This window comes from Macaca mulatta, chromosome 17, assembly GCF_049350105.2.
Source record: "Macaca mulatta isolate MMU2019108-1 chromosome 17, T2T-MMU8v2.0, whole genome shotgun sequence".
Lineage (NCBI taxonomy): Eukaryota > Metazoa > Chordata > Mammalia > Primates > Cercopithecidae > Macaca > Macaca mulatta.
This window is the reverse complement of record NC_133422.1, coordinates 9228046-9240905: the sequence shown is the minus strand read 5'-3', so window position 1 is coordinate 9240905 and position 12860 is coordinate 9228046. Positions and strand designations below refer to the sequence as shown.

Genomic DNA, 12860 nt, shown 5'->3' with positions numbered 1-12860 from the left:
TGCTCACCTTCACATCTCCTTTGTCAGAAAGTCAAAGAGCAGTGGATGGGAGATTAGCGAAATCACACAGACCTAGATTAACCCAAACCTGCCTTGGCTTCAGCGCACTGTTAGGTCATTTCAAAAACAAAGCTTGCTGTGGTTCCTTAGATGCAGACCATGAATGTCACCCCCACGCTCACCCCCAAACCCTGAGACCTCACTCTTCTTTCCAGCGGTAACTGCTGCTAGCAGTTTTGTGTTTATTCTCCCAGATTTTTTTCTAGGTATTTATAAAAGTACACACATATACAAATACAGCTACTAGTTAAATATGTGGACTAAACATTGTAACTTCTTTTTACCTACCCACATTTTTGGAGATCTTTTTCTTATCAGTGTATTTATAGATTTTTAAAAAAGAGCCACATCATACAGATGGGCAAAGACATACTGTAATTCAGTTCCCCATGGTCTTATGGATGAGCATTTAGATGGTTACAAGTTTAGCTAATGAAATAGCTTCATGTGCTGTAATAAACACTCTTATACTTGTTTCTTGGTACACACAGACCAGGATCTTCAGAGGACAAATACACAGAATTGCTTTTGCTGGATTGAGTCTGCTCTTTTGCAGTGTTGCTATGCAAAGTCCAATCGTCCAACAAAAGGATCCACTAATTCATATTCCCAACAAACAGTGTCTGAGAACAGCTCTTCCAACATGCCTCATGCCCTACTGACACTGAAGTCTCAATCATTTAATCGATTCATTTAATTAAGCAATCATTTAATTATGATATGTGCCACCATATCAGATGGTGCAGCCCCAGATGACCTCAAAGACACTGTCACTGTCCCTGCCCACATCTGCCAGCCACAATGCCAGCCTTGTTGGTCCCCAAACATGCCATTCTTCCTCCTGTGGCTTGAGTTCCTCTGCACAGAATATTCTTTCTCTAGCCCTTAAGCATGGCTTATCCATCCATTCAGGAAGTCTCAGCACAGCCACGTCTCCTCACCACGCCTGGTGCTCCAGCTAATGTGGCCCTCTCACCACCTGCCAGTTTCCTCTTCACCCACTTCATTCTTCCTCACAGCATTTGTCACTGCCCAACAATCTACTGTATCCTCACCTGTTTGCTTAGTGTCTGTCTTCCCCACTAGAACACAAACTTTGACCCAGATAGGGTGGCCCCTCAGTGTGTGCCCCTCCAACTCCTGCTCTCCTCTGGGCTTCTTTCCAGGCAGGTTTGCCCAGGCATTTCAGGGCTCACAGAAGGCTGCACCTTCCAGGTCTGGAAAGCCCAGTCACTGCACTCTGCTGAAGTCACAGGGACCCCTCAGGGTACCTACTATATGGCTAAGCTCCCCATTCTCTTCCTTCACTTGGCTTTGGTTTTAGGTATAAACAAATATGGAAAGACACCGAGACTCCTGAAAGCTGAGAAGGGAAATATTAAAGTCCCCAAATCTGCCCTAAACCTAATGTTTTGTGCTGAAAGGGAAACTAAATATGATTATTTATGTAGCCTTTCAGCATTTTCCATTCAGCTTTCATGGAGTACAAATTGTATTGTATCAAAAATGCAAATATTGATAGTTTGGACCCTGCAATTCCATTTGTATAAATCTCTCTTTGAAACACTTCTAAAAGTATGCAAAAACATAAATTATAACATGTATAACATAAATTATATGAACTGTGGTATATTCAAACCGGGGACTACTATGCAGCCATTAAAAAGGATATCATAGCTCTGTATTGTACTGGCATGGAAAGCTGTCCATGATAAATTAAAAAGTTAGTTGAACAGCATGCATGGAATCATCCCATTTTTATAACACAAAATGTCACCTGTATTATGCTTACAAGTAAGTAAAAATATCTGAAAGACAGGCACCAAACTTTTAATAGTGGTTACTTCTAAGCAGTAGGATTTAGGAGTTTTTACTTTTTATTTTAATATGCTTCTGCATTAGTTCCATATTTTGTAATCATCACACATTACTTGTATAATAACTAATAAGCAAAAAGAAAAGGAGAGAAACCAAACCAGTAATGAAACTAATTTGTCTGATCCATAAAAGGATAAGGAGAGAGAAGTCTTATCCAAGCAATCCTATAGCAATAACTCAAACCGAAAGTTTCACCCTTCCTTTGCTGGCAAACTTTACCACAGGAACACAAGGCCACCTGGAGAACTCTTGTATGGTCCGGGAATTATTGATGGCACAGATAATTACAGTGATGAATCAAGACCTTCTGTTCTTCTTGCCATTTTTTTTTTACAATCTAGACTCAGCATAAATGTCTTCTAAATACACGGTAAGCTTTCATTCACTCGACGAGATCTCTGAGTGTCTAGAAATGCTAGTGCGGTCTTTGGTCTCATGTTTTCCTACTGTCCCCCGGCCATTGTCTCAGCCTTCTTGGTTACTCTGTCTTCTCAGCCTTCTTGGTTACTCTGTCTTCTTTCCTTAGACCTGGAACAAGGTATTCCCAGTGCAGCCTCCACCTTCTCCTGCCCAGTCTTCTGAGTGAGCTTATCCACTCAACAGGCTCACATCACCGACTTACATACACTGATGACCATATCTGTGATTTCCAATCCAGGTGGGCCCAGGTATCTCTCCTGGGATCCAGACCTGTTTTCAGTTGCCAAATAGACATTACTCCTTATCTATTAGATGACAAAAACCATTGTTCCCCAAATGGAGCTGGTTAGCTTCTTCTTAAACCCATTCTCTGTCCTGTACTTTGTTTCCTAGTCAATTGTCCTCCCAGTCACTGAAACCAGAAACCAGTCTTCTTCTCCATCGTACCATATCTAGCAGTCACGAGATCTTTCTGACCTTCAGTAGCTCCTAAGTCTGGCCCCTGATTCATTCTCACTTTGTACCTCAGCTCAGTCCTCATCATGTCTTGCTGGTACAACTACAAACTTCTCTTCAGTAATTTCTCCGTCTTGTGCCTTAATCTCTGAATCTTTACCTAACTCACCCTCCTTAGCACTGCCAGAAAAACCTTAAGCCTTTAACAAGATCCCGTGATTTTACTGTTAAAACCTTTCCAAAGCTTACCCTGGGCTTCAGAATGAAGTCCCAACGCTGTGGTGTGGGGAAAGCACCCACCAGGATCTCCTGTCCTCTGCCAGGTGCCCCTGCTGTTTCCATGTGACCCCGGGTGTCTCAGCCTGTGCTGTTCACGGAGGCCGAGTGCTCAGCCTCTCCCTGGTCTGCCTGGCCCACTCCAGGTCATCTTCAATTTCAGCTCCTTCTGTTTTAGTTTTCCCATTACCACTGTAACAAATTACCACTTAGGAGTTTAAGACAACACACGTTTATTCCCTTCCAGTTCTGGAGGTCAGAAGTCTGAAATCAGTCTCACTGGGCTGAAGCCAAGGTGTTGGCCAGGCTGGTGGCTTCTAGACTCTCCAGGGGAGAGTCCATTTCCTTGCCTTGTTTGCCTCTCGTGGCTTCCTTCATTCCTTGGCTAGTGGCCCCTTCTTCCATCTTGAAAGCAATCACTCCAATCCCTGCTTCCTGCATCACGTCTTTCTAATTCCTCCTGCCTCTCTCTTACAAGGATGTTTGTGATGACATTGTCTCTATCTGGGTAATCCAGGATAATCTTCCCATCTCAACATTCCGAACTTCATGCAAAGTCCCTTTTGCCCTATAAGGTAACAATGACAAGTTCTGGTGATCCATACATGGACATATTCGGGGGTCAGTACTCAGCATACTACAGCTTCCCTGTCTAACTGAATGGCTCAACGAGGAAACTCTTTACTCACCAAAAACTCACCAACTGCTTGGTATCTATTAATCCCCAGAGTCCCTGATACTTATTTATGAAGCTTTTCCTTATTTTTTTTGACCCTTCTTGAATAGCAGTATTTCCTTAGACCCGACTCAGCTTTCCCTGATCTCTTTCCCTGAGTGCAGGCTCTGTGCTGCTAAAGCTAGCGGGCATCTCGTGCTAGGCCTCAGTAGCTCCTTTGAACAGCACCCCTGCTGACCTTTGGGGAATCGACCCTTGCCTCCTCTTGTTTCATGTGGTCAGAGTAGGGGGCTGAGGGACCAGGGCCTGGAGGGGGCGTATGACACAGGCCTGCCAGATAAGAGCTCGCACCGCTCTGGTGTTACGCAGTATCCTGGCTTGAGAATGAAACAAGATGTGAGTTGGGACGATGACAGTCCTAACTCGAGAATTTTGCTGGAATTACTAGGAAAAAATTCTCCTTTTGAGAGATGCCGAAGCTGGCAGGATATAGGCCTGGAGCAGCTGCTGACCATCTTTGTTCTCATGTGGGGAGAGCCTTTCTGAGGATGAGGCCACGAGTGGAGAACGAGGGGCCGGGAGATGGACATGTATTCCTGCCGCTGCAGTTGAAGTACCCCCCGGGGACAGTCATGCCTCACGTCAGCATGACCTCCAGAACCTCTCAGTTCTGTGAGCCCCAAATCCCTCTGCCCTTTTGCTTTCTTGTTGCCCAAGGCAATTTGAATTAGGTTTCTCTAACATGACACCAAACAAGACCTGGATAATATAATGCCGGCCAGAGAAAATAGCTCCTTAATCAATAAATGCACATGCTCTTCTCTCATGGGGCCATATGTTGGTCAAAACTGCTCCTCATGTGCCTTCTCTACACTGAGATTCAGAGCTCCATGAAAGAATGTTTGTACACAAACGCCAGAGCACTGGGGCTTCTGCCGGGAAGGAAGAAGGCAGCAGGAGGGAAAGAAATGCCAGCCTCAGTCTGGTCTCAGAAGAGAAGGCTGTAAGTTTAACTTGAAATACTGGCACTGATCATATTCACCCAATGCCAATCACTACAAACCCAGATGGTCCTAGACTGTTTCGTCATAGTGTAGCAAGAAGCACCTCAAAAGCCTACAGGGATGGGTGCTGCCTAGCAATCCACAGAGAGTGTCTCAGAAAAGAGAAGAATAGTGTAAAAGCTCATTTTCTCCCACGGACAAGGACTTTCCACAATGGTATCAGTGGCTTCCACAACAGCTGGCAGAAGCACCATTGTGTAATTTATTCCTGAACCAGACATCATAAAAGTGACTTACAACTTGTTTATTACAAATGCTGAAAAGACAGACAAACTGCACAGGACCCATGAAAACATGACTTGGCCCTAAAGCTGCCCAATCAAGAATGATGGCTTGATGTGTCAATTACAGATTTTAAAAAATGAGGAAACTCTTCTTACTCACCAGAAAGTCACTAACTGCTTGGTCTCTATTAGTCCCCTGAGTCCCTGAACATAAACAAGAATAATGGCTCACTCTGAGGACGAGGCTGTCATCTCAAAAAGAAAAAAAAAAAGAAAGAAATAACAAGTGACAACAGCTAATTCAGGATCCTCACTGAGCACATCTAAATGGGAAAAAAAGATTTAAGAGAATAGCTATATACTTTTTTAATAAAAAGAAGTCAGCACATCAAAAAAAAAAAAAAAAACCTAAAACATTTTTATAGGCTCTTAATCTCACATACAATAGGCTGCAAATTCCTGAAAGTAAATCTCAATGTAAGTAAGAAAAGATAAGAAACAGAAAGGATAAAGAAGTATATACAGCAACAGACTTTATCCCCCAACTATCTAAGGTTCTCCCTCCACATGCCTGTGAAAGCACATGTCACGGGGTTGACCCTGCCCTGGCCCCACAGATCAGCTCCCATGCAGCGAACACGAGGACTGCAGATGCAGATGGAGCGAAGCAAGAAGAGGGAAAAGCAAAGGTGGCCATAATGCAAGTGATGATTATCACTCCAGTGCAACCGGAAGGAGGTGAATAGAAAACATGAATGATGCAATCAGAAAATATAGATTCTGAAGCCATTTGTAAGACGAATTGAATGGCAACATTTCAAGGTAGGATTCATAGGGATTGGATAGAATGAAGAAAGGAAACGTATCTAGATAAGAATATACAGAATAAAAGAGACACCTGGATGAGTTATAAACTAAAGAGAGACAGGAGAGAGAGACACCGAGAGAGAGAGCGAGTGAGAGCGAACTCAGGAGAGTTAGATGCAAGGACTAGAGGAAAGGAAATCAGTTTTCAGCTGCTAATAGTAATTTTTTAAATATTAAGAGGAATATCTGATATTGACGCAGGAGAGTTAATAGGAGAAACAATCTGAATATTGGGCTATATTGGGAAGGTGGATTTTAACCTATTTAAGCTTTGTTCCATTTCAACATCCAGGCACTGCATGCATGAAGGCAGAGATTGTAGCTGGGAATTTAAGTGAGAATAGGGAGGTTTCTGTACTCAAATAGAGGCCTAGTGAAGCCTAATTATTACCTGGATAAGACTAAGGGATAATACATTCTGAAAATTATGAAAAGGTAAGGATAGAAGAGTGAACAAGTGGTTTTTGAAATATATATATATATGTGTAAAAGCTTTGTAAATTCCCCCCCCCCCAAGCCCAATACATTCACTGATCGATTCATTATTAAGCACAAAGAATCCATAAGGCACTGTCCTAGTGAAAGACAGAGGTATGAGCTGTAACGGAAGTTACACGTTTGGGAGAGATATTTATCATAAGCATTTATAAACACCAGGTACCATGTTGCAGTTGCTTCTGTGTATGTTACCTCACCTGACACCTGTCCAAACTCTGTGGGTATTATTGTTACTGGTTCACAAATGAAGGAACTGAAAGTATGGAGTTTGTAGCATATCCGCATCTACCAGTACATGGCTGAACCTGCAACTTCCGGCCCTACTTAGACTGCGTTTCACTACACTGCAGTGGCCTCAGTGAGTCCTGAGAAGTAATGAGTTCTACCGCCTGCCTGCTCGCCTGCCCACAGAAGCACAGTGGATCCAGGTGGAGTCTGATTCCATTTGAAGGGAAGAAGCAAGGGGAAGGGGTAAGAACGCTTACAAGAGAGTAGGGGTGTTGGGGAGACGGCAGGAAGGCTGTGACTAAGAGACCAGGAAATGGCTTAAGCCATTAGTTTTCAAACACTGGGGGCCAGCGAATCCCAACATCCTTTCCATCCCTGGCCCCAACCTTTCTCCCTCCGATGCTTCCTCTGTACTATGTGGAACTCCTTCTTCCTTTGGTAAAAAATCTTCATCCCTTACCTTTGTCCTCAATCTCTCTCAGAGCAGTTTTCTCAAATGGTTGCCACTGGTGCTTTTCCTCCACATTCAACTCTATCCTGGTCAGGAGGTCTCCTTTAAACTCTCAAATACCCCACTAGAACATGAGGCCCCACACATGTGTAAAGTGCCTTTCCTTTGAGGTTCCAAGGTTCTTGCTGCCTAATCAAACACTATTCCTACAGCACGGTTACTGCCTCTCACACCCCACAGGTGTGGTCTTCCCCTTTACCCTCAGGTACTGACACCCTAGTAATCCCCAATGCATGCCTCATCTAGCATCCCAGCTTTCAGTCCTTTGACACCTGCAACCCAAGAGGCACCCTGAATCAAGACCCTGGGCATCACCATGGACCTTGTCATCACCTTAAACTTCGCCTCTGAAATTCACATATCCTTCTTTCTGGTTACAACCCTCTATCCCTCCACCATCTCACTATGCTGTCGCCTATCAATTCATATCTACAACGCAGACAATAATCTCTTTCCCCACACCATCAGTCTCCTTCTGTCTTCAACTCCCTTATTATCCAACCTAAAGTTTACCCCAGAGTCCTTTACTTCTACTACTTTATTAGCCACATGCTTGCTCTCATTTCAGAGACAACAGAAACAACAATGGTCACAACTGTCTGCAGGACCCAACCCTGGCTCAATCCGTTGTCACCCTTTTCTAGCCCAGCTGAGCACACAATGACACAGATGGGGACATCAAATTTATAGTCACCAGGTATCACTGTGGCCACAGCAAAGTCCAGCAATTATTTCTTCCATTTTTTCCTTTTCATCCTTTGCATACCTTTTAAAAAACTATTTTTATTATTCTAATTGGCACACAGTAATTGTACGTATGTATGGGGTACATACTGATATTTTGGAACATGTAAACAATATGCAGTGATCATATTGTGATAACTAGCATACCCATCACCTCACATATAGATCATTTCTTTGTGTTGGGACCATGCCAGATCCTCTCTTCTAGCTACTTGAAAATATGCAATAGCTTATAATTAACTAGAGTCACCCTACAGTTTTATAGAACACTAGAACTGATTCCTTCTAACTGTAATTTTGCATTAATTAACTAATCTCTTACTTTCTCTCCTTCTCCCTACCTTCCCAATTTCTAGTAACCACTATTCTATTCTCTAGTTCTAAGAGATCAACTTTTTTAGATTCCACATATGAGAACATGTGATATCTGGCTTTCTGTGCCTGGCTAATTTCACTTCACATAATCTCCTCCAAGCTCATCCATGTTGCCATAAATGACACAACTCCATTCTTTTCAATGGATGAATGGTATTCTATTATGTATATGTATCACATTTTCTTTATTCATTCATCTGTTGATGGACACAGGTTGATTCAACATCTTGGCTATTGTGAATAGTGCTGCAATAAACACAAGAGTCCAGATACCTCTACAATGCTCCGATCTCCTTTCCTTTGGATATATGCCCAGTAGTAGAACTGCTAGATCATATGGTAGAAAACTATTTTTCAAAACAAAGTTCTGTATTGATACCTTTCTGAAAGGTCATTCTGCAAGGTTTTAAACAACAACAAAACCCACCCAGTAGTATCTTCTCTCATCGCTCCATACACTTTCATATTCATCACTTCCACATTTTGAGTTGTTTTTTCTATGCATCTCCATAGATATGTTTATAATGCTACTTCTTGATATTTATATTTTACATATATTTTAGTAACTTCTTATTACAGCAAATGACACTTTTTTTTCTCTGCAGGCTCCCTTCCACACTACCTCCCCCATCATTGCAATACAGTTGTACCATTTTTGGTTAGGTCAAAATTCAGTTCACCTTGTTAAAACCATAGATGAATATTATTTACAACTGAACCATCTTCTTGTCTGACTTTTGTTTTCCCTGGGTTTAATAGCTGCCTTGGTTTTTGTTTGCTTAGTTTTCTATGTATATATTGCTAATTCTCCCACGAGTTCTCCATCAGCATATAACTTTCCTCTCACAGTTATGACATGTAAGGTTATACCTCAGTGTAGTTTTGTTTTCTTGGAGCCATTCTTCCTGGAGCCCTCAATTCTCCATTTCATTCTAGACTGGTCATTTCTAGGGCTGTGACATGGCTGTCATTTGAGCTGCATCATCATTCTGGGAAATTCCTTTGCTTTTTTCCTACTTCCGGTTCCTATTTTCTGGACCCCCATGCCTTCCTCTTTCTTGATCTACTTCCTTACTTTGGTAGAGCACATTTTTTTTAAGTTTCTGGAGAAAGGTATACATGAGGTAAATTATCTGACAGCTTCCAAAGCTGAAGATTTCTTCATCCAATTGGTTGCTTGGCTCAGTGCAGAATTTTAACATGGCACATGGCAGTCATTTCCCCCAGAAATGCTAAGGTATTTCTCTTTTAGCGTCCAGGGTTGCTACTGATAAGCCTACTGATGTTATTCTAAATCTCAGCCTTTTGTGTGTGATCTGTTTGCTCTCTTGGGAGGTTCCTGGTGCCTTCTCCTTTTCCTCAGCGTTGTAAAATTTCATGCTGATGTGTCTTGCTGTGGATCTTTCTCCATCCATTATGCTAGACACTTAGTGTGCCCTTTTAATTTGTAAACTCTCATTCTGCAGTTCTGGGAAATTTTCTTGATATGTTGCTTCATAATTTCCTCTCCTCTGATTTCTCTGTTGTTTTTATGGAACTCCTAATATTTGCGTTCCATATATGTGTATACACATATACATGTAGATATATATCTTATTATATATCTTCTCTCTCTGTATAATCTCCAAACTATAGATGAATGTTTCTCTTCAGATGTCTCCCATGCACATCACACTCCATATGTCCAAAATTGAACTCATTGTCACCTAACAAAGCCTCTTTTCATTCTTAGCTTCCCTAACTTGGAAAATGTGATTTTTGCCCAAGCCAGAAATAATGATCTTGTCTTCATCTCCTCCCTCTCTCACTTCTTTATGTTCAAAAAAATGACAAATCTTTTGAAATATACATCTTGTGTCTCTCTTAAATCTAGTCCACTTTTTTTCATAGTCACTGCAACTTCGTAATTCACACCAGTGCCATGCCTCCTGTAGGGAGAGCTCTGCAGCAGCCCCCTACCTCTTCATCACTCCTGTTAGCTCTGCTCCCTCTACTCCAACACATCCTTCACACCTCAGACTGCTGCTCTAATGCTCTGGGGCCACAGCTTTACTACACTATGGGTTGAATGCCTTCTCACCTGTCCATATTCCCCATTAGACAACACACTTCATGAGTATCGCCCACTCAGTAAATATCCATAAATAAATGAGTTGGTTATTATTACTAACTAATCACATTCTTCCCCCATGGAAAATAAAGTGAACCTTGAGATTAGGGGAATTCCTGACATTTTAAATAGCTTTTTATTTTATCTTTCTTGTTTCTTTTCTAGTACCTCTCTCTTCCCACATAATAAACAAGCAGGTTGTAAATGATTAATGAGAAATCACTGTACATACTGCTTGAAACAAAATGAGTAAAGCTTTGAATACGATGGATTTGTAGGAAGAAAATAATCCACTTCTGGGGAATCAGGACTTTGCATGATCTATTAGGTACTGACAGCATGTGAATAAGTAACTAGTGGTAATAAATACTCTGCATTTTTAAAACTACACAGGTAGATGTTTGAATTTTATCCATGGTGGCACTTTTCATTAAGCCAAAATAAAATAAATGATCTGGATTATTTGCCTCTTTCTACCCAATAATTTACTTTCGCATTAATTCAAAAGCACAATAAAAGTATGCCCTTTTAAAAGCTAACATTCTCCCCACATAAATTTAAAAATCCCTAACATGGTCTTTTAGTATTAAGTGTCCTCATGTTAGATCCTGTAGTTTTACTTGAAAGCCTGCCTCATCCTTTAAAAAAATTTTGGAGCTATCATTTTCTCGTAAGAGCCTAAGCATTCCCTTATTCATTCATTTGTCATATATTTATTGGCTAGCTGCATTGTACTTCATATGGTATTAGCTGTTGGAGGTTTCAAAGTGAAAAGACAGAATCCTCAGCTCTAGGAATTCACCAATTAGTTGGGCGTGTAAATAAGTAATGACAAGATAATGTAGCAAGCACCAGCCCAGAGGTTTGGGCAAAGATTTCTCTCTGGGAGTGTGGAGGAAGAGCCAGGTAAGGCTTCACTGCAGAAGGTTATGTCTGAGATGAGACATGAAGTATGTGAGATTTGTCAGGAGGCCAAGGGCACCGCAGAGCAGTGCAGTTGGAGGGATGTGGGGGCCGTGAGCACGTGCAAAGGAACCAGGGGTGAAGGAAGACAGGTCAGGGAGAGTAGGGTGGGGAATAAGGTTGGAGGGTTTGTTTTTGAGTCCAGCCTACAATGTTTCTAGCCCTATATGATGTCCCACTTCGCTAGACCAAGGCAAATATTCTTACTAAGTTTCCCTCCAGTGAGTCTGAACTCCCCTGAAACTCCAATTGGAGGCTAAATCAGGCTACCTTTGATTGGATAGTAATTGTACAATTTTTTGCCTTCTTTTTTATAAATGGGGAACTTTGTGATTGAAGTTGCCACTGAATGGAAACAATGACTAATAAACAAATAGAAAGTAAACAGTAAGTTAAACCGTCTTTGGCTTCTATTGCTTATGGTTTAAACTAAGTTATCTGGTTAAGATGTCAGATCGAGACTCAGCCATCCAAGGTACGTATGTATTAAAATAAGTTATTTCCTTTCTTATAAAAGGACACATAAGAGAGAGAAGTAAAAAAAAAAAAACAAACACTTTTCTTCATTTGCATCATATTCTCAACCAGCCATAACCATTTAAATGCATTATTTCAAACCAAATTATATATATTCATTCATATATTTTTATTAATCGACTATAATACAGTTTTAAAACATTTTTATCACAAAATACAATACTTATCTGTGCACTTTAGCACATAATTATAACACAAACATCCATGCAATTGTTACCCAGGTGAGGAGTGGGAATAGTAGAAGATCACTGGCAGCCAGAAGGATGACAGGTCTCCACCGTGCTTTTCCCATTCGAGGAAACAACCGTCAAGATGTCTGTAGCGATCATGTCTTGCTTTTTCTCATAGTTTTACCACTTCACCTGCAGCCGTAACAATATCCTGAAGTCTATTTAGAAACTTGACATCGATGAAACCATACTGTCTGGATTCTGTGGTCTTGCAATTTCTACTACACATTAAACTTGTAATTTGCATCCACACTGCAGCATGTAGCCCCAGTTCACTTGCATTGACAAATAATGATCCATTGTGCGCATACATCACTATAGATTCACTTATTCTACCATCGATGAGTTTGAGTTGCCCCCACTTCTAGTTTTTGGCCATTATGAACAATGCTGCTTTGAACAGGTTTGTACATGTCTCTAGATACACATGTGTATGAATTTCTCATATACCTATGAGCAGAAACCCTAAATTATGACACACAAGAAAGTTTACTAGATAACACTAAATTATTTCCCAAAGTGGCTCCATCAATTTCTCCTTTCCGGCCAGCACTGCATGACAGTTCCCCACGTACATCTTCACCAATATTTAAAAGGTCAGATTTTTAAAATATCGTTATTCTAATGGATACACACCTCACTGTGATTTGAATTGCGTTCTTCTGATTACTGATGATGTTCAGCCCTATTTAAATATCTTTATTGGCTATTTTATTTTTTTACTTTTGTGGAGTATTGACCAA

General features: G+C 41.2%; 1 protein-coding gene across 3 annotated transcripts in view; it reads right to left on the bottom strand.

Annotated features, from left to right (window-relative positions):
- The window catches only part of MTUS2 (microtubule associated scaffold protein 2), a 429611-nt gene that overhangs the window by 162005 nt on the left and 254746 nt on the right, over positions 1–12860 (bottom strand). The window lies entirely within an intron of this gene.